Consider the following 23,155-nt stretch of genomic DNA (forward strand, 5'->3'; position numbering starts at 1 on the left):
ACAGTGTGGGTGACTGCCCTTCTCGAGGCTTGTGTGGCAAACCATGCTGTACTCCATTGCAGGAATAGAATGTAGTGATCACTCATGGAGGCTTCAGTCAGACTTGGTGCAGCTCCGGGCTCTGCCTCTTGCTCTGTGTGACCTTGGGCCAGGCACTTAGCCTCTCTAAGCCTCAGTCCCCTCATCTGAAAACTAACAATACTAAAGTTATCTTAGATTGGCTGTTGGAAGGACTAAAGATAAAACTTGTAACATGGTTGGGATAACACCTGTGCACAGTAATTGTTCTGTGGACATTTAGCCATTGTCATTGCTATTCTGACAGAACTTTATTTCAACCATCGGGTGGATGTCTGACTCCCATTCTGGATGGTAAGCTCCTTGAAAGCAGGGACTACAGCTTTGACATCTCTGACTCCCAGTTCCTAACTCAGTAGGTATTAATACATCCTGCTCAAAGGGTATTTGTATGTTTCAGTGAGGCTGTTGGAAGGACTGTGCCCTAAACAAAAGGTATGACTTAAATCAGGGATACCTCAGTTATATGGAAGGCAGGGATATTTCCACTACTTTGCTCCTATGTCCATTTTTGCCCCCAAGGAAGGAAATACCTCATTATTAGTCCTGAGAGTGTACGAGTTGCTCAAAGCCTAGGACATTCCTGAGCCATGTTTCACTGGTGGACAAAACTTGCAACAGGTGAGAGTTTGAGTTCCACTCTGTTACTCCCTGCTTCCATGCAGTGAGCAGAGCAGGCTTGGCTGTCCTTCTGGTCAACCCCCCTGTCCTATATTCTCTACCCGGACCTGTGGGAGGGAGGGGTGTGTGTAGACTCTGCAGTGTAGACTCTCAGTTATCCTCACTTCAGAAGAGACAGTATAGGAAGCACCTCCCAGGCTTTCAGAACTAAGCCACACACTCCAGCCCAGAGAAGCCCTGCTTTTGGTAGGTGACTTCTACTTGTGCACTATTAATAATGTGATGCTCTATTAACATAGATGCCCACCTCTATGTATAGCTGAGGGAACCCCAAAATAGATAAGGGACACATGGTATAATCCAGACACCAAAATCCCACCCCAAATTGAAATAGGGGATATGTGGGACAGAACTTGTTATGCTCATGAGAATTTTAAGAGTACATGACCCCTCCCAGGGACTACAGAAAGGATGGCAACACTAATCCAGGCACTTCTGAGACATTCAGAGAAAGTTTTGAGATGGGCCAGAGCAGGGGAGTTTTGCATGTAACTATCCTTCTGTTCCGATTAAATCATTCATGATGAGCCTATGTGGCTTCGACAGTAAAAAGGAGGTGATTGAAAGAAAGGAGGCATTTTCTGGTTGGGCAGCAGTGAATAGGAGCCAGCACAGGGAAATCACCTCTTCTCTCCTTCTGAGTTGTACTTCAGAAGTCCTTCCTTCCACATTCTGCTTCTTTCTTTGAATCACACTACCTTCCCTCCCAAAACCCTCTCCGTTTGTAAATAAATAGCCCTTGACTGGAAGTCAAGTGCCTGGACTCTTGCCCAGCTCTGCTACTAATTCACCAGCCAGGGGGCCTTGAATCATTAACTTCTTTCAGAGTCAATTTCTCATCTGGAAATCAGATATAAATACTTAGCTCTCCGGGCGCCTGGGTGGCTCAGTCAGTTAAGCATCTGACTTTCGATTTCAGCTCAGGTCATGATCTCACGTTTCTCACATTGGGCTCTGTGCTGACGGCATGGAGCCTGCTCGGGATTCTCTCTCACCCTCTCTCTCTACTGCTCCCCTGCTCACTCGCTCTCTCTCTCTTTTTTTTTTAAATTTTTTTTAATGTTTATTTATTTTTTGCGAGACAAAGTGTGAGAGGGGAAGGGGCAGAGGGAGAGGGAGACACAGAATCCGAAGCAGGCTCCAGGCTCTGAGCTGTCAGCACAGAGCCTGACGCGGGGCTCGAACCCACAAACTGCGAGATCGTGACCTGGGCCGAAGTCGGACGCTCAACTGACTGAGCCACCCAGGCGCCCCTCGCTCTCTCTCTTAAATTAAATAAACATATTTTAAAAAATACTTAGCTCTTAGGAGACTGTCAGGTCATCAGTGTGACCCTTAATCCAATTTGACTGTTGTCCTTATAAAAAGGGAAAATTTGGACAGACACATGTACAGAGGTAAGACAATATGAAGAGACACAGGGAGAATACAGCCACCTACAAGCCAAGGGATGCCTGAGGCTACCAGAAGCGAGGAGAGACACCTGGACAGATTCTTCCCTACTTCCTTCAGAAGGAGCATGGCCCTGCTGACACCTTGTTTTCAGACTCTGGCTTTTGTTATGGCAGCTCTAGGAAGCTAATATGGCATTAAATGTCCTCAAGATTTGCCACTGTGGCCGGGTGTTCTGTTACTGCCAAACACATTGCTAATTGATACACACGAGATACATATACATTAGTGTAATTTACTGCTGTATAAGAAAAAAAAACTCCCAAAACATGCAACTTAAAACAACAACAAAAAAAACATTTATCTCATACAGTTTCTATGGATCAGGAATTCAGGCTCTGGTGAAAATTTCATGAGGTTAAAGTCAAGATGTTGGCCTGAAAGCCTGACTGAGCTTAGAGGATCCACTTCACTCTAGAACATCATCATTGATTTGACTCCACTCTAGGGACTCCCAGTCCATTGTCTTTTGGTTCCATCTTCTAGATCCTCCTAGAAGACAGGATACAACTGGCCCAACCTGGGCCAGGTCTCCTCCTCTAGACTTAATCAGTCTTAGTTGAAAAGCCCGAAGTCCTTCTTCCTCTGGCTCCCTTCTTCTCATCTTTTCTACTCTTCTGCTCACACTTACCCGCTCCCCCCCCGCCTTCCACGCCCTCACCCTACCCCAGGCTTCAGACTCTGGGGCCCTGGTGGTCATTATCTTAGAGAATATGTGTCTTGGCGGCCAGTGGAGCCTTCTTATAGCACCTGAAGTGTAAATAACTTTAGGTCTTCCAGATTCTTCAAAGTAAAATACTTACAAGACAAACAGAACTTTGTTCTACCAATTCATATCACCTCCCACAAGTCATTTTGATTCTAAGGACCCACTCCCCAACAAGGGTAAAGATGTACTAAGGAGTTTCCACAGCACATATCACTCTTTTTATCCCCAAGTCTGGGCAAGTGTCTTATGACTCCGACTTGCTATCTATAACTGGGAAACACAGGTATAAACTCTTCTGAGAGGAGGGCCTAATGGCAGCATGTGTCACTCCATGAAGCAGTCTCTAAATTGTGAGCCTAGAAGGAGAATGTCACTCAGCAGCCATTCTGCCCCATGGCAAAGGCTGAGGGAAAAACACTAATCAGTATTGGAGAGGAAGTGGGTCGGGAGTGTGGGGTGGGGATCTCTTAGTCAGCTGCCCTGATCCTATCCTAGAAGAAAGAATTTCTGGAATGTGACAAAGGAAGTTATATCCAAATTGGTGGGTGATGGCTTCAAGATGAATAATATCTCAGCTATATTTGAGCTCCTCTCAAACATAGAAAATTATGCTGCAAGAAATAGCATTTAATCTGAGCTTTAGTCCCTGCCAAGTGAGGCCATTTAAGGATTTTTTAAAAAATGTTAAGCCCGCCAGAGCAGATTTGTCCTATCAGTGACAATGAGGGCAGAGGAGAAAGTGAAATAACACGATGGGCTTCTAACGCCAAACCTGATTTGGGTACAGCATGGAAAGTCACCTTGGGTGTGGCAAGATGAGGAGGTGAGGCGGAGGACCACATAATCAGATTTGGGTTATTGCCAAGGGCCTCGTTTTATTTGAGTTCTGAGTTTGTGGGTGTTTATGACACTACTAAAAGCAACTAAATAAAAGTAAGTTATAAATGAGGATGAGGAATGGGATGGAAGAGTCACTAAGCCCTCAGCAACTCCGTGTCCCTGTCTTTTAAATGGGATTGTCTTTCATGCCTAGAAAATACTAGACTTACAAAAGAGTAAATATCTCCATAATGCCATCATGTTTTGGGCATGGAGATTATAAATGTCTCCCTGCTATCCCTGCAAATCTGGGAGGTCTCAGTTTGGGACAGGCACTTCCTCAATTATAAAATAGCAATATAACAGGGAAACCTTCAGCTTCCTCAACTCTATTGATCCACTTGGTAAAAATATCCCTTTAAAATCTTTTTTGTTTTTAAGATTTTATTTTTTAAGTAATCCCTGTACCCAACGTGGGGCTCAAACCCTCAACCCTGAGATCAAGAGTTGCACACTCCACTGACTGAGCCAGCCGGGTGCCCTCCCTTTAAAGTCTTCAAAAATGTTTACACATATGTAGTTGCCATGGTATGAGTTTAAGTGATGATCAAAGTGAGGTGAATCTGGAACTCCCATGAGCTTGCAATTTAGGAATGATTGAGAAAGACTGGACCCCAGTTATCAAATAAATACACAAAGAAGTTCACTTTCATTTGGTTCAAGCAAAAAACAAAACAAAACACACACAGGTAAAGGACATTTAATGGGTGGTGAGTAAACTGTGGAGCCAGACATAATCTGTACCCCACTGGCAGGTCATCTGGACAGACGTGGATTGTGTCTGATGTGCACCGAGCCCCAGACTGGGTGCTGAAATGGCTTCAGAGTGAGTAAGTGTCAGCGCCTGCCCTCAAGGAGATTGAGTCTCATAGGGGAGACAGATGTCTACGCCAATAGCTATTTTATGCAAAAACACAAAATCTGACTTAGACATCAAAAAAGGCAGGGGAAAGGGGTGGGTCAAGAACATAGATTAGAAAGGGAGGATTTGAATAGTTTGAGAATTTGTATCACCTTGTGCTGGGGCCTTGAGGAAGAGCCAGGCAGAGTGTCACTGGAGAAGTCGCTGAGTGACCCGCTTAGAGAAGACACAGGGACCCTGTAGGCTTGAAGGCTTAGGAAGGGTGGGTGAGAAGGAGCAAGGACAAGGGGCATGAGGAAGGGCAGACTCTACATCTGAGTCACACTCCTGGGCTTTCCAGAAAGATGAAGCTCACGTGGCCAAAGTGATAGAAAGACCGGGCATGGACGCTCAGTCAGATGCTCCTAAGGAGAAAAGGAAAGGCTGCAGCAGCCCTGGGACCCGCCACCCGGAGAGGCTGTGTCTGGAGAGGCAGGTCTGGTGTAGGCAGGAGATTCTCTGGTTTGAGAACCAAATCGGGGGCTGGGTCGGGAAACCGTAGGAAGGCGCTGCACGGGATGTGAGAAAGTATAGACAGTAGTGTGCGGTGCTTAGGGACAAAGCTCTGGAACCCAACTTTTGCATTCACGTCCCAGATTTCCCACTTCCTATCTCTCTGATCTTGGATGAAAATGCAAACTCTGTTCCTCAGATTGCTCATCTTTAAAGTGTGCAGAGTAAAATCACCCACCGCTTAGAACTGTGATGGGCAGGAAATGAGCTGACAAGTATAAAAGAATAGCACACAGCTGGTAGTCATCGGTGTTAGCTAGGATTATTCCCTAGTCATTTGATGTGAGTGCCCAGCCTATCTTCTCTATCCCCACTGATATTTTCAAAAATCCATTCCATTTTTTAAAAGTGTTTTTGTTTGTTTTATTTTGAGAGAGCACGTGAGCAGGGAAGGGGCAGACAGAGGGGGTGGAGAGAGAATCCCAAGCAGGCTCCACGCTGACAGTGTGGAGCCCGATGTGGGGCTAGAACTCACGAAACTGTGAGATCATGACCTGAGCCGGAACCAAGAGTCAGACACTTAACTGATTGAGCCATCTGGGCGCCTCCAAAAATCCATTCCATTTTAATTCAGGGTCAAGTCATTCGATTGGTCAATATGTGGACTCCTGGGATGCCATGGTGGCTCAGTTAAGTGTCTGACTATTGATTTTGGCTCAGGTCATGATCTCACGGTCATGGGATCAAGCTCTGCATTGGGCCCCGTGCTGACAGCGTGAAACTTGCTTGGGATTCTCTCTCTCAACCTCTCTCTCTGCCCCTCCTCCAATTGTGTGTGCATGCTCTCTCTCTCTCTCTCTCTCTCTCTCTCTCTCAAAATAAATAAATAAACATTAAAAAAAAAAGTGGACTCCTGAGGCCAGTGGACTGGGGCTCAGTCTCTCCATGGATCCATTACTGCTTCTTCGTTCTACATCAAAGATGAAGCACACCACAGGACAGACCCGTGGGGGGGGGGGGGGCGGCGGCGGTCAGCTATTGGAAAGCAGGTGCCACCCTTGGTCACGAGAGGCCCTGTAGGAAAAGCAGGAGCGGGCAGGGACCTTATCGCCCCATTGAACAATCACTTTGGACCCCACCACTCCCACCATTCTTAAGTTCTCTAAAATAGGAAGAGTCATGAAATACGTTCAATCACAGGTTTGAGTCCTTCTTCTTCCCACCCACCTTCCCATCTCCTCCAGCCCCTCCCTCAAAGCTGACACTCCAAAGAAGAGAGTCTTGACACTCCTACTGCTCTGCAGAAGGCTCGGCCTCTGATAACACAAGAGACACGTGGCTCTTTTTGAAGGCAGCAGACCCACCAGGCAGCTCAGGAGCTCCAAGGCGAAGGGGCTGGCAGCAGGCAGCGCACAGCCTATATATGGAGCTGCCAGGGAAGTGACTGTTTCCAGGGTGAACTGACACAGCCGTTCAGGAAACGAGCAACTCAGAACTTAGCAACGTAATTGAAGCCTGCCAGGCTCACCTCTCACACCTCCACCCCCAGCTCCTGCTCTGCGTGGGGCTGCTTTGGAGGATTTGCTGCCGGCACCCAATAGCTGGGTGAATTCTGCTCACATGTGTTTCCCAAACAGCCCTGGGGGAAGCCTGGGTCTTGCACAGGGGTGGGACTTGGGGGCTCAACAAGAGGGCTTCCGTGGTGGAAGTAAAAGCCGCCAAGCGAAGACAGGGACATACGAGCAGAAGGAGACAGCACAAAGGCACTGTCCAGGGAAGGGAATTGGCCCAGATTGTCCCATTTAGAAATGGAAAATGTGTGGTTTGGGTGATGACTGGTTCTTCTCTTAATCACTGTCATTAAAACAAAGCAACCATAAGTGAAATGGCAGATTCAACAAGAGAAATGAAGGAAGAGAAATGAACTAACAGCATACATTTATGAAGATACAGTGGACTCCTGGGTCCTCATGAAAACTTGCCCACATCAATTCCCAGAATACTTTCTACTTTAATCCGCCTGATGGCAAAATGGCCCCCACATGAGGTAGCTCAATGGGGCTCTGTTGTCTTCTCTCCAGGATGATGACCCAGTGGCGATGGCCACAAGAACCAGGAAAGATCTGGATATAGGCAGCCAAGTCGAAAAAGATTTGCTTGGACAGAAGTCTAAAATTAGCATGGAGAAGAAATGGTCAAGAGAGGCCTATCAAGAGAGAAAGGGAGAGAGAGAGAGACAGAGAGAGAGAGAGAGAGAGAGAGAGAGAGAGAGAGAGAGAGAGATTGGCCAAAGAGATGGGACCTCCAAAGCCAGGATGTATGGCAGAGTTCCCAGCACCAGCCCTGAAAGCCAATCCTGGCGACTCAGGGCCTTTGAAGGGAGACTCCTTCTGTCTAGGGCCAGAAGCCACATTGAATTGACCTCTAGTCCACCCCTTTCTTCTCTCCTTGTTGTAACAAAGATATATTTGATTTAGTAGACTTTTGTGTCAGTGCTATTTAAACATTTCGTTGTCTTGATGTTGCCTATTTTAATTCTTCTTTTTCTATCCTTATCCTTAGTTTATTGCTTCTTTTTCTAATTTTCAGTCTTCTCATTCTACCGTCTATTATTTTCCCTCAACTTCACACCTTAGGTACTAATTTTTTTTAACGTTTATTTATTTTTGAGACAGAGAGAGAGCATGAACAGGGGAGGGGCAGAGAGAGAGGGAGACACAGAATCTGAAACAGGCTCCAGGCTCTGAGCGGTCAGCACAGAGCCCGACGCGGGGCTCAAACTCACGGACTGTGAGATCATGACCTGAGCCAAAGTCGGACGCTTAACCGACCATGCCACCCAGGCGCCCCAAGTATTAAACTTTATTCTTTAGAAAACTATTTGCTTCTATATGGTAGCCTTTCTATTTACACTTTTAAATCTTTTAAAAATCTGCCTTTTCTTTAATTTTCCTGTACATTCCTTTAAAAGATTACTTGTTTAGATATTTACAGATTTAATTTCTATTGCATTTAGTTTTAGCTCAATGTTTTATTCTTAAAGGGTTTTTTTTTTTTTTACAAAAAGTTATTATTAACTGTATCAATTATGTTTCAGAGCAGGAATGTGGCAGATTGTACTTCCTAAAAAAGGCCACAATATTTTCATCCCACATGCTCTTCCAGAACTTTGCTGCTCCTCCATCAAGAGGAGGCATCTAAGTCCCCTTGCCTTGAACCTGGGTGAGTCTTTGTGACTGTCTCAACTACTACAGTATGGTAGAAGTAATGCTATGGCACTCCTGAAGGTAAATGATAAAGATGATCTCACACACACACACACACACACACACACACACACACACACACACTCCACCTTGGATCGCAGCCTCTATGCAGTGAGGAGAGGCCCACGTGACTAGGAAGCAAGCAACTCAGCTGACAGCCAGCACCACTTTGCCCTCCTGGAAGTAGATGGTCCAGCCTTCAGGAGAGCCCCTTCAATTTACAAGGTATGGAACAGAGCTGAGCTTTCCCCGACAAGCAAGCCCTGCCCAAGTCACAGGTTTGTGAGCAAAAGAAATAATTGTGGCCGTTAAAAAAATTTTTTTTAATGTTTATTTATTTTTGAGAGACAAAGAGAGATAGAGCACGAGTAGGGGAGGGAGACACAGGATCCAAAGCAGGCTCCAGGCTCTGGGATGTCAGCACAGAGCCCAGTGCAGGGCTCAAACTCACAAACCTCGAGATCATGACCTGAGCCAAAGTCCAACGCTTAACCAACTGAGCCACTCAGGGGCCTCACTTGTTGCCGTTTTAAACCACTAAGTGTTGGGTGCTGTATTATGTAGCAATAAAATAACTAAAACAAAGAAATAGAAACTACCTAAGGTATTTTGAAGAGGAAGAGGTTTACTAGAGGAGATTGGGTACTTACAAAATGTTTTGAAGGGCTGGAATGAACTCCAGAATGTAAATCATTGAGCTCAAAAACACTACAGAACACATAATCTAGGCGTGAACTAGAAAGTTCCTACTGGCCAACACAACCACCTTTCAATGACTAAGAAGCCAGGGATTGGACACTGGACACTGTTGTGGGAAAACCTTGTGTCTCCTTGACGTGACTTGGCAGCAGAAAAACAACCCAAAGAGGCACGAAGATGACTTCGGCCCCACGCCCGCCTTCCGAATCTCACAACACTACTTGACATTACCTAATTTGCATTCTGAATTCTAGCTGCAAAGGAGTCTGAGACCCATCGATTTTGGCTTCCTGGCCTCTGCAATATAGGGAAGCCCTTAAAGGCAGGGTGAAATAGAGATTGAGCGATCAGCCGAAAGCAGCCACAAACATAAAAACTATGCTTTTATTTCATTTTATATCTCCTTTTCTTCTCTTCTCCATCTCTATTACTTTGCTCTTCATGATTTGTTTTTATACGGGGCAGCAGCATTAATGGATGTAATCACGATCGCGCTGAGGAGAGTGAATCCTCCACACAGGGGCGATCAGAGTCTTCTGCACCCAGGGGCACCTGCAGGACCCATCTGGTCTCTCCTAATTAATAACATCAATATTTTTATACTCACAAAAATTTAATAGGCTGGACATCCATACTGTTCTGCAATTTTGTTATGATGTATCAAAACACCTTTCTAACAGTATATATGAGATACGTATTACATGTAACAGTATATATATGAGATATACTATCTCATTTTTAACAGCTACAAGTTTCTCAATGCCAAGAATTACTGTAATTATGTAATCTTCTGGTTGATATATAGCTTGCTTCAAATGTTTTTCTGCTACAATCAATGCTATCAGGAATCTTCATTCACATCTACATTGCGGGAAGTTTGGTTTGGAATAGATTCTGGAAGTGTAGCTATGTTTTTCTTTATGTTTAAATGCCCTCTTATTGTTTAAAAATTCTAACAAGGAGTTACATAAAGTGAAATACAGAAATCCCTCCATATATACTTCCCCGGAATTATACACTCAACAGTTTAATGTATGTCCTTCAAGATCTTGGTCTGTACATAGACAAACACACACTCCAGAAACATGTAAATATAATTGTTTGTTTTTCAAAAAATGGGATCATATTATGTTTATTTCTAGGTTGCCTTTAAACCTAACAATATAATAAAATTAAATGTATAATAATAAATATTATCATAAATAACTTTCTGTTTAGATACACCTCACTCTTTTAATGCCAAATGCTGATTATTATTAACCTTTTCAACTCTTGCTTATCTGAAGGGTAAAAATCTTTATCTTGTATATCTTGTTGTTTGATTTGCATTTATTTTATCAGTAATGAGGTTGAACATCATTTTATCTCTTTATTATTTGTATTTTTCCTTCTTTAAGTTGCCTATCATAACTTCTGGCTATCTCTCTATGATTTGCCTTTTTAAGTTGTTTATAAGCACTCTTTCAATATTAAGCCATGTCTACTATATGCAGAGAGATTTTTTTTCCTCCAAAAGTGTACTTTGTTTTAGATTTTATTATGGCTTTTGTCAAAAAACATTAAAAATTTTCACATAGACAAAGTTGCCAATCTTTCTAATGTGGCTTCTGAGTCTTATGCTTGCTAAGACCTTCCTCATGCCAAGATTATAAAAATATTCTCCTATACATATTATTACATTTTTATTCTTATTTTATTTTTATTTTTTAAAATGTTTATTTTTGTGAGAGAGAAAGCGAGAGAGCGCGTGCACACACAAGCTGGAAAGGGGCAGAGAGAGGGACAGAGGATCCGAAGCGGGCTCCGTGCTGACAGCAGAGAGCCCGATGTGGAGCTTGAACTCATGAACCGGGAGATCATGACCTGAACCGAAGTTGGATGCTTAACCAACTGACCCACCCAGGTGCCCTTATTTTTATTTTTTTAATGTTTATTATTTATTTTTGAGATAGAGAGAGGTGGGGAGGGAGGGGCAGAAAGAGAGGGAGACAGAGAATCTGAAGCAGGCTTGGAGCAGTCAGCACAGAGCCCAACACAGGGCATGAACCCACAAACCATGAGATCATGACCTCAGCCAAAGTCAGACAGTCAACCCACCGAGCCACCCAAGTGCACCTGTTGTTACATTTTTAATACATCTTGAATTTACTTTTGAATATCTTACAAAATATGTACTCAACTTTTTCTTACAGGTCTACCCATTCTCTCAATGCCACTCATTCAATAATCAAAATTTTGCCATTCGTGTGAAATTCTACTTTTATCACACTCTAAATTCCTTATATATGTGGGTTGGTTTCTTGACTATTCCATCAATCCATCTGAGTATCCCTCGCTCTAGCACTACGTTATTTTAATAGATTTTTATGTTTAAAAAGCATTAGTCATAATAATAAAAATTATCTTATTATTCTTTCGTGTTCTTCCAAACATACTTCAGAACTAATTTGTCAAATTGCACCCCAATTCCTAAAAAATCCCACACCTTATTGGTTTTTTTCTTACATTCATGGGTTCACTTTCAGACTCCCTGTTCTATTTCTCTAATACTTGTGATAATACACTATTTACCCTACATTTATAAGTTGTCTTGATATTTAACAGCATGATTCCCTCCCCAACCTTATTCTTTTCAAAAAGCATATTAACTGCTCTTTGTTCTTTGCACTTTCATAAATATCTCATAATCAACTTGTCAAGAACCACCATTAATTTGTTTACACTATCAATAAATATGCGTGGGTCACTTCTCACAATTTCTTAATTTTCAGTACATGAAAATGATAGATCTCTCCATTTAATTAAAGCTTCACATAGTATCTTTCAATAACATGTTATCAATTTATTTTTTAAAAATACATTTTTTTTTTATTTGAGAGAGAGAGAGAGAGAGAGTGCTAGTAGAGGAGGGGGCGGAAGGAGAAAGAGAGAAATTCTCAAGCAGACTCCATGCTCAGCAGGGAGCCCCATAATGGGGCTTCCATTCCACGACCCAGGGATCATGAACTGAGCCAGAATCAAGAGTTGGATACTCAACTGACTGAGCCACCCAGGCGCCCCAGATATCAATTTCTTTATACAGATACTACTTTTTTGTTATGTTATATGTCAGTATTTCATATTTTTGTTGTTCTTATGATAGAATTTTAAAAATTCTGCTTCATTTTCTTTTCCTTTTACATTTCAATTTCTGGTTCATTGCTGCTGATATATAGAAAGAATAGATCTAAAAAAAATTGTTTTTTAATGTTTATATTTGAAAGAGAGACAGAGCATGAACCGGGGAGGGGCAGAGAGAGAGGGAGACACAGAATCTGAAGCAGGCTCCGGGCTCTGAGCTATCAGCACAGAGCCTGACTTGGGGCTCGAACCCACAAACTGTGAGATCATGACCTGAGCCAAAGTCAGATGCTTCACCTACTGAGCCACCCAGATGCCCCAGAAAGAATAGATTTTTGCATGTTGACTTCGCACCAAGAGACTTATAAATTCTCATATGATTTCTCATAATTCATCTGTTTGTTCCTTTAGATTGTTTGCTGTATATAATCATATCATATGTGTGTTGTTACTGAAGTTGCAGTAAATGTACAGATTACTCTGGAGAGACCTGACTAGCAGCTGTGGAGTCCCCCTTCAGGAAAGGACATGGGACCCAGCTGCAAGGAGCAGAGGTGTAGCTGAGCTCCCAGCTGTTAGCACCTTTCAGGTTCACCTCAGCTTTCAAGCCAAGGCCATGCTTTTTCCAGGAAGGCCCTCCCCACTGACTGAGTACAGAGGGCAAACTACGGGAACAGGCCGATTCTTCTCAGTGCGAGGTTTTACTAACGGGCAAGTTTTGCTCTGAAATTCATCACTGGGTTTCCTGAGACTTTGTCAGATATGCAATGCGGGCTGAGGCTCTCCTCCCTGTGTATCACTCCCAAATAAGCCCCTTGTACTCCTGACTCCATCTCATTGTCTGCTTCACAGAGAACCCACTGACTTTGACACATTGACATATTTATAATGAGTCTTTCCATCCAAGAAAATATATCTCCCCACTTATTCTATTCTTAAATGCCCTTCAGGAAGATTTTATAGTTTTCTTCTTATTCATCTTGCACATTCTTCAGTTCATTACTAAATTTTTAATTTTTTTTTTTTGCTTAAGTAAATGCTATCTCTCATTCATACCTTTTATTTACATATTTTATTTTATTTGAAGTTTATTTATTATGAAAGAGCATGCACACATGTGTGAGTGGGGGGAGGAGCAGAGAGAAAGGGAGAGAGAATCCCAAGCAGGCTAGTGTGGGGCTCAACCCCACAAATCATGAGACTATGACCCAAGCCAAAATCAAGAGTCGATTGCTTAACTGACTGAGCCACCCAGGCATCCCTTATTTATATATATATTTTTTAATTTTTTTTAATGTTTTTTATTTATTTTTGGGACAGAGAGAGACAGAGCATGAACGGGGGAGGGGCAGAGAGAGAGAGGGAGACACAGAATCCGAAACAGGCTCCAGGCTCCGAGCCATCAGCCCAGAGCCCGACGCGGGGCTCGAACTCACGGACCGCGAGATCGTGACCTGGCTGAAGTCGGACGCTCAACCGACTGCGCCACCCAGGCGCCCCTATATATTTTAAAACTACATTGTAGGTCATAAGGGTTTAAAACTGTTATATCTTTTCATTATCATTCATTTCTAAATCATTTTTCTTTTGGTTTCTTCAAACAAACAAACAAACAAACATAAAGGCCAAAAACAGCAACAACAAAAACCTGCCTCCATCGGTAGGAGAATGGATAAGCAAACTGTGACATATTCAAACAATAGAATATTAGTCTGTGATTTATTTTTAAAAAAAATTTTTTTTACCGTTTATTTATTTTTGAGACAGAGAGAGACAGAGCATGAACGGGGGAGGGTCAGAGAGAGGGAGACACAGAATCCGAAACAGGCTCCAGGCTCTGAGCGGTCAGCACAGAGCCCGACGCGGGGCTCGAGCTCACGGACCGCGATATCATGACCTGAGCCGAAGTCGGCCGCTTAACCGACTGAGCCACCCAGGCGCCCCTAGTCTGTGATTTAAAAACAAAAACAACAAAGCACAAACTACTGATACACGCAAAACATGGAATGGATAAACTTACAGACTTTGTGTTGAGCAAAAGAAGCCAGATGCAAAACAACACACACTAAATTATTCCATGTATATGAAGTTCAAAAACAGGCAAAACTAATCAATAGGGATAGCATGGAAAAAAGCAGTTACCTCAGAGAGGGATGTCTGTTAACTTGAAAAGGGCACAAGGGAACTTTCTGGGGTAAAGTCACTGTTCTGTATCTTGATTTGGGTAAAAAGTCCTCAAACTGTACACTTAAGATTTACTCCTTTCACTGTATGTAAGTTATAATTCCATAAATAAAACACAGTGCAATTGGTTGGAGGAGTCTGCTTTTCCTGTTGGTTCTCCACCTAAATAAATGACTACCCCACTGTCAATTCCAGAACCTGAGATTCCCTCCTCTCCCTTCTGCCCCATGGAGTGGCTAATCACCCATGTGTGTCCATTATATCCTAGCTCCTAAATGACCATTGACGCTTCTCCTTTCCTGTTACTATCACCATGGCTCAGGTCTCAAGACCTCTGTCACCTGATTTGCTGCAGTGTCCTCTTAAGTGATTTCCCCTCCAGATCACCTTCCATACAGTAGGCAGACTGGTCTTTCTAAAATAAAAACTACATGTCCTACACAGCTTAACCCCCTTCAAAGGCATCTTATTGCCCCAAGGATACAGTCTTGATGCATAAATATGCTTTAAAAGATCCTCTGCGACCCTGAGCTTGCCCCTGTCTCCCACCTGGCCACACTTCTCCTTTCTGGCTTTTTTTACTCCTTGTGGTCCAGCCATTACAGACTTCCTTCAGTTCCCTGAATCCTCTCTCTGTCCTTCAATCCTCTCTCTCTCTCTCTCTCTCTCTCTCTCTCTCTCTCTCTCTCTCTCTCTCTCTCTCCCTCTCTCTCTCTCACTCACTTTTTGATCTTTTGCTTGGAACATTCTCCCCACTCAACCTGTCCTTTTCCCATGGCTAACTTTTACTCAACCTTCTGGTCTCAAATGAAATGTTGCTTCCTCAAGGGAAGCCTCCCCTGAAAGTCTTAACTAGATTATTATCTCCTGCCTCATGGTATGATCCCAAACCACCCTGTCACATGCATCACACCTGTCTGTAATAATTTGTTACAGCAGCTGATACAGTAACTCCTCAATAAGTATTTAGATGAATGAATAAGTGAATGAATGAGAGCAAGGATTGGGTTGGGGGGAAGCTAGTCACAAAATCCTGGTCACGGTGACCAATCCCACCCCCATATGAGATGGTACCCAGGAAACCGGAAGCACATTTGGGGTGAGCAGGGTTATCTACTGTTTCTTAACTGGATATATTGCATCTCATCGCCTCTCAATTTTATAGCATGTGCTTGTCCTTCAACTGCCTGATTGGTTGATTCTTAATCGTCAGACTGTAGGTGAGCAAATAACGCATATTCCCATTACGCAGGTGAGAAAAATACAAGCGCAGAAAGCACTGGTAATTTGTTCAAAGTCACAGAACAAGTTAACAGTAGAGCTGGTTTGGAATGAGTTCCCTAGGCTCCCAGGCTGGGGGTCACTACTCCATAATGGGGTTCTCTGTGACCCTGTATGCCATGTGTCCCTAGACTGGCCTTTATGGGAACTGGTGTTTAGAAATCCTATTGAAGCTCCTTTCATTCCCTACGTACCCTGTACCAGAAACCCGCTGTACATCATTGACAAAGCCAGTTCTGTTCTGGGCCCCTGCTTGCTGCTGCCCGGGCAGGGGACCCCGGCAGCCCTGCCCCTCATACCCTGACTGAGTATAAGCCTCTGCTGGAGTCTTCACATGGCACCCCGCATGAATGTGTGGGACCCACTGGTTGCCAAGCTGAATATGGCTCCAGATTATTCTAGGAAATAAATACATTGTTTTGCTCTGGATTGCAGGAATTGCTAATTAGGGATTTTTATTTTGGGCAGTGTTCCTTGGAGCTGGCAGACAGAAGGAGTAGGCGACTTGCTCCAGGGGCACTGTTAAAGCAAAAGGAACTATCCATTTCTGCCCCTGTTATGAGAACATGCCAGAGCCATTGCTGCCTAGCTCCTGCCCGCAGAGCCCAAGGCAGAGGCCTCTTGGAAGTTTTCCTGGCTCCCAGTGGTTTCCTTTTCTTTGGGAAGGCCCTTGAAACACAAGCACAAGCCCCTCGTGGTCTCATCAGCTGTATATTACCCTCCCCCTAGCCAGATAATTGTCCTCAGGAGGATAGCACAGGTCTTTCTTGGTATTTCCTACCTGGAACTGAGAATGAGAATCCATTTATCACAGCAGGCTGATATGGAGAGCATCAGCCAGGTTTTCAGTCATCAGTGAGAGAAAAGAGGAAGAGCTGAGAGCATTTGAAAAACTCTTAGCCCCTGGTTCCACTAGCTCACGACACGCAGCTGTGTCCCTCCCCTCCCCTGTAGGTTGGTTGGTTGGTTGACATGCCTTTGGATTCTGTGAGCTGCTAAATTCCGTTTTGGGTGGCGGGGTGTTGGGGGGAGGCATAATTAATTTGTTTGGCCTAAACTAGTTCAGGCTGCATTTCTGCCACTTTCAACCAGAAGCCTGACCTTCTGATGGTTGTCAGGGTTTGAGGACACACAGAGGACTCAGGCTACGGCTCAGTGGCCCATCTGTGGATAAACTGCCTGAGTATTTTGGAGTTACGCTGTCTGGTTCTAGTACATTGGCCAATCTACTTTAAAGCAGTAGGGCACCTGGACGGCTTGCACTGACTCCTCTGTCTCCCCCTCTCACTGCCCCTCCCCTGCTAATGCTCTCTCCCTCTCTCAAAAATAAATAAACATTTAAAGCAGTTTAAAGAGAACTATTGTGAGACAGGGCGGGGGAGGAGAGAGGATAGAAGACAGTGAGATGAAGTCAGGTCAGTGGAAGCGGGAGAGGCCAGGGGGGAGAGAAATACACCGGGGAGGAGAGGCGTAGCAGGCTTGTTTCTGATTCTAATTCTGTTCCAAAGCTAAAGCCTCTCAGGCCACTCTGTCAGCCTCTTTTTCACCTTCTCAACTCAAGAACTGAAACGCAATGCTCTGAACACCATTACCTAATCAAATAAAAACGTCTATCAAGGTTCAAGTCCATTATTGCCCACAAAGGAGGAACCAGACTTAGACACAAAGGGGTGGAAGAAGGTTGATTCCAAATCCCAGGGTGGGTAGCAGTGTGGAGAAGTCACTAAGTCCATCCCCCCCCACACTGCCTCTGACCCTTCTGGAACCCATCCCAATCACAGCTCTCCTGTGATCATCTACCTCTCAGTTCTGTCCAGTGTTGACTTTGCCCACGGGAGTAGAATGGAAGACGGGAGAAGGAATAACCTCCCTCTGTCCTGTGAGAGAACAACTAGAAGCTGCCTTGGAAGAGTCTAGGAAGCTTTTCCTAAATGGTTCACAGCCACCTTGTTCTCTTCTCTGCCTCCCCCATGACCCGGAACTAAAAATCACAAAAGGAAGAAGGGTACAGAAGCCCCCCACACCCCACAACCCACTCTAGTCAATGCCAGAACAGCCAGATCTCCAGTGCCCCTTGTGGGAATGTGAAGAGCATTAGGAAGCTTCCCCTGGATCACAGAAAAGGAAATACTAAGGCCCTGTGGAGAGATTCCTATAATGTTTACAATGCAAATTAACTTTACAATGCAAATTAAAATATCACCAGGATACCTCTTGGTGCTTACCAGTTGACTCTCATATGCTGCTGTCTGGCTCCAAAATTGTAACAATTTTCTTAGAGGAACATCTGATATTATATATTGTAATTCTGAATGTTTGCACCTTTGACCTAGGAATCCTACTCTTTGGACTCTAGCCTATAGTTTTACTGTAGGTTCAGATGCTGGCACCATCGTTTACTAACCCTGTAAGCTTGGGCAAGCTTCTTAACCTCCCCATGCCTCGATTTCCCCTTCTATGAAATAGAGATAATAATAGTACTCAACACATTGTGAGACTTAAATGGTGAGTGTATGTAAAACTCTCAATACCTGGTGAATAGTGCCCATAGTGAGTGGTATACAAATGGTAACTAGCATACTTAGTATTATTACCTCCATCAGTGAACCAAGTACACAAAAAAGACTATGCACAGCCAGATTCATTATATAATACTGAAAAACAGAAAACAATTGAGTTAAAAACTTATGTACATCTGCATGATGGAATACGCTGGAGCAGTTGTTAACAGCACTATCGATTAATCTGTATCACGATGGGGAAAAGAAAAACCATTTAAGGTACCATGTCTTGTAACTAACAAGAGTATGTATAGTGTGACACCATTAGTATAAATAATGAGGATGATGGTAGTGTTACAGTTGGATAGAGGAATGTTGAATGAATATGCATGAAGAAAAGGCTATAGGAATCAACTTGAAACTATTTAAATGTATTTATCTGGGTATAGAATTGGGGAAGATATTTTCATTTTAACATGTTTATCTTGGGGTGCCTGGGCAGCTCAGTTGGTTAAGAGTCTGACTCTTGGTTTTGGCTCAGGTCATGATCTCATGGTTTGTGAGTTCGAGTCCCACATCGGCTCCGTGCTGACAATGCAGAGCCTGCTTGGGATTCTCTCTCTCCTTCTCTCTTCCCCTCCCCCACTCACTCCCTCTGTCTCTTTCTTTAAAATAAATAAACTTAAACATAAAAAAATATTTAAAAAAACATGTTTATCATTTTCCAATGAGCATTAAAAATGGTAAAGACAGAAAGTATAAACCAATGCCTGGCCATGGCCAGGGGAGGGGACAGAGAAGGACCCTGGCAGTGGGTCCCTTGCCTCGGGACAGATGATCAGACTGCATCCATCACAGTGGTCAGTGCAGCCTAAGGGGCGCTGCAGGGGTCTCCGGGATGGGACTTGTGTTCTGCAGAGGTGGCAGTTGGAGACATACTTCATCCCTGCTGTAGTCTCACTGGCCTTGTTCCTTGTTAGGCTGATGGCTGGATCCTGCCTCTGTCCCTGCTTTTAACTAAATCTTTTAAGAAGGGAAAAGAGAGGAAGTGGAGAGGGAAGGTGAGGAGAGAAGAAAGGAGAGGAAGGAGGGAGAGAGGAGGGGCAGAGAGGAAAGAGAAGGGTGAGAGATGCTGTGTCCCTGCATCTCCATGGCCCCAGGAAGTGGGCCGAGAAGCTGCTCCTCAGCTCTGTCAGGAGTCGCCATGGAGACTGAGTGCTGGCCTCTTCATGATTAATACTCTGAGGCAGCTGTCTTCTTGGAGTCTTTTTAAATATATACACTATTATTTGAACACAATGATATTTAGAGCAGAAAGATCAAGGTGGGGGGTGGAGGAGGGGGCAGTAGCATTACCAGAATGATGACAGGGGCTGGGCCCTTCTTAGAAGAGAGAAGAGGGAGGCTCACTCCTCCCCATTCTCCTCCTCCTCTCTCCTCCCACCCTGCATCCAGAGCTTCCAGTCTTATCCACCGCAGCATCAGTAACAGTGTCCCAGGAGCCTGCGCAGTGCCTGGCACAAGGCTGTACTCAATGAATATTTGATGAATGAATTTTTTCATTCATTAATTCATTCAGTAATTGTCTGTTCCATGCTTGTCCAGAAGGTAAACTCTGCTTCCCCAACCTTTTCCCATGGAAATCCCATGGAAATTTCCTCTCACCCTCCCCAAAGCCACACACACACACACACACACACACACACACACACACACACACTACCACCAATGACAACTTCCACACTGGTTCCCAAGGACCTTGCGTTGCTTCTCCTCAGCACATGTCTGATGTGACCCAGAGTGCTCCTATCCATCCTATCCATGGCAGTCACTCCATGGAAACTTTGCAGGGATGGACACCAGCCAGATCAAGTTTGTACATCATACCCTACTTGAAAAGCTAGAGGGATGTCATCCATCTAGGCAATCCTAGAGTGAATCCTTTTGTAAAATGAATAATCTTTTCCTAAATTATCTTGTGGAGTAGGCTAGCTTGTCCATCCTATCACTGAATAGAAGTGTGGTCTTGAGCAAGTTATTTAACCTTATCTAGTCTGTTTCTTTTTTTAAAAAAAAATGTTTATTTATTTATTTTGAGAGAGAGAGAGAGAAAGAGAAAGCACACCCAGGAGAGAGTGGGGGAGGGGCAGAGAGAGAGAGAGAGAGAGAGAGAGAGAGAGAGAATCTCAAGCAGGTAAGCAGGTTCCGGACTGTCAGTGCAGAGCCCACACAGGGCTCGATCTCATGAACCATGAGATCATGACCTGAGCTGAAATCAAGAGTCAGATGCTTAACCAACTGAGCCACCCAGGCACGCCTAGTCTGTTTCTTCATCTGTGAAATAGGTCTCCAATTCCTTATTCCATAGAGCTTTGGGATGATTAAATGATACAAGATGCTCAAAGTGTGTGATTTCCCTTTTTCCCTTCCAGTTTGTGTTTTTATATTTAAAGTGGTGAATTAAAGTAGAACTCATAGGTCTAAGCTCCTCTTTCTTCTCCTCTCAAAGACCTTTATTCTATCTAGGCCCCGACTCTCTTTTAGAGCTGTTAAAATTTAGAGGTAAGAGGGGCTGAGCTGGGAAGGGCTATAAAATGCCCATTCTCTTTATAGTCCCCCCTTCTTCTCCTAATGCAGATGCAGTTACCCTCCAGAGGTAACCATCCCATATGTGAGAGTGTGTGTATGTGTGTCCACTGAAGGTGAGTGGGTCAGAGATGGGTGTGTGGGCCAGCCCACACCCAGAGTGCAAGCTGTGTTCCTCATTTCCTCTCCTATTCCGTCTTCCCTCTGCAGCCCTACTCCCAGGCCTGGCCTGTAACAAGAAGTTGGGGTGACTTGGACCCTTATCAACACAGACCTAGCCCAACAGCCCTTGGCAGAGAGCAGCAAAGGTCTGGAAACTTGCCAAAGGAGTAGGGGAATTATCCATGACTAAGAAGGAGGAGGAATGCTGTGGCAGAGGGAAGAACAACAGAAGGGACGGGGAACCTGGGGCTGGCCAATCTGGCCCGACGGGGCAGCCTGGGGAGCCCTGGACACCGGCCTAGCCAAACCCCTCCATTCCTCCTCCCTCCCAGGCAGTAAGATGCCAGAATGGATTTGAGACATGTGTGCCCTGTGTGTCTGGTGTGGGCTCACCTGGCCTTGGCAATGCATTTGGATTACAATCAATCCCCCGGTCTGAAATAGTGTATAATGGAAGTAGTGATCTGTGTGTTTCATCCTTACAGATATGTGCTGGGTTTCTGCATTTCCGACATGCAAACATGTGTGTAGCTAACATAGAATTATATCTGTGGCATTTGTTAGGACATGCTGCTCGTACATGACTCTTGAAAACCTTCGTATGATTTCCAGACATGGGGAGAAGATGAGTGCAAGTGTGTCAGCATAGATTTTGCAAGTGATTATGTGATGACATATTCTGTGACCATACTTGTGGGGTCATAGTAGAGTGGGGTTGGGGCAGTTAGGGATGGAGAAGGGTCTCAGGGTCCTGGTGGACTCAAAACCAAAATCTACCTCTGGCCCTTAGTAAGCACTTAAGGAAGGAATACTGTGTGAATGAACATTGAGAAAAAATGAACGCATGAATGAATGTTTGGATGATGGACATAGGGTGAAAGGCCTGAGAATTTGGTGAGGTTGGGGCATTTTTGGCATTCTCTCAAAAATGAGATACCAGTGGGCGAGAGAGGCTGGGAGATACACTGCAAATCATTCTGTAGCCCATCACCCCTGAATGGCTTTGTTTCTATTCCTAGGAAAGCAGAGAAAGAAGGGGGAACCCCAGCCCTGCCCTCCCCACTTCCAACTCCTAGAGTCCCAAGAACAGATGCTCTTTGTAAAGAAAAACATGCTATCCTGTGTATTGATTTAATCTCTTAATTTGGTTCCAGAAAGGAGTTAAGTGAACTATACAACAAAATAAAACCACAACTATTTAAAGAAAATAAGACAGAGGGAAAACCACAGCGGAAGACAGAAGAGATCAGGAGAGTAGGCAGGCTTCTTTGCTGGAACTGACTGACCTTCTGCAGCCAAGATACACAGCCACCTTAAGATGAGGGTTTTTTGTTTTTTTTTTTTTTTTTCCCAGAAGAAAAAAATTCTTCTCGGGGAAAAAAAAAATTTCCAATTAGTCCAGGTGCTGATTTCAGGGAAATATATCCTGTGGATTATCGGCGTGTTGCTGGGAACAGCATCCTTAGAGTAAAAGTCAAGGCAGAAAAAAAGTCTACAAAAGCATTTCATACCCCGTAGGTGAAGGAGGAGGGAGCAGGAATAGGCCCTACTTCTTTGGAGGACAATTTGCCAATTGTCTATCAAAATTCCACATACCCTTGACCCAGAATTACATTCATTGGAATTTATCCCACAGATATATTCGCATTTATATAGTCAAGAACGTTGAGTACAACAAGGTTGGTAAAAACCAAAGGTTGTAAGCTTCTACATGCTCATGGATAGGGGACAAATTGACCTCCCTCATAATGGAGTACTAAGCAGCCTTAGAAAAGAATGACGAAGCTCTTTATGTTCAGACATGGAGCAATCTCTCAACTATTATAAATGGAAAAAAATTATATTGCAAGACAGTGAGTATGCCAGCATATGCGTGTTTTTTTCTGAAAGAATACACAAGACACTTAGATGTTGCTACCTCAGGAGGTATATGGGGAGGGAAGAGACTTTTACTTTTCAATTTAGAATATACCCTTTTGTACTAATTGATTTTTCCTCTCATCGGTAGCAAGCGTTATGGTCCTTTTTAATTGAATTGATATTTTTCCTAGAACAAACTAAAGGAAAAAAAAACTATTAAGAAAATGAAAAAACACACAGGTGGAAGCAAATAATGAATACTGGCAAGCATCTCTGTAGTTTACTGTGTGCCCATGCGTAGCATTTAATATGCTCTAACCTAATTACTGTTTACAGTAAATTT

At 43.9% G+C, this 23,155-nt stretch overlaps 1 pseudogene; it reads right to left on the bottom strand.

The window, feature by feature from the left end:
* Positions 1 to 23,155, bottom strand: part of LOC131484911 (single-stranded DNA-binding protein, mitochondrial-like) — a 236,788-nt pseudogene that overhangs the window by 73,250 nt on the left and 140,383 nt on the right.

This window comes from Neofelis nebulosa, chromosome 9 (genome assembly GCF_028018385.1).
Source record: "Neofelis nebulosa isolate mNeoNeb1 chromosome 9, mNeoNeb1.pri, whole genome shotgun sequence".
NCBI classification, from domain to species: domain Eukaryota; kingdom Metazoa; phylum Chordata; class Mammalia; order Carnivora; family Felidae; genus Neofelis; species Neofelis nebulosa.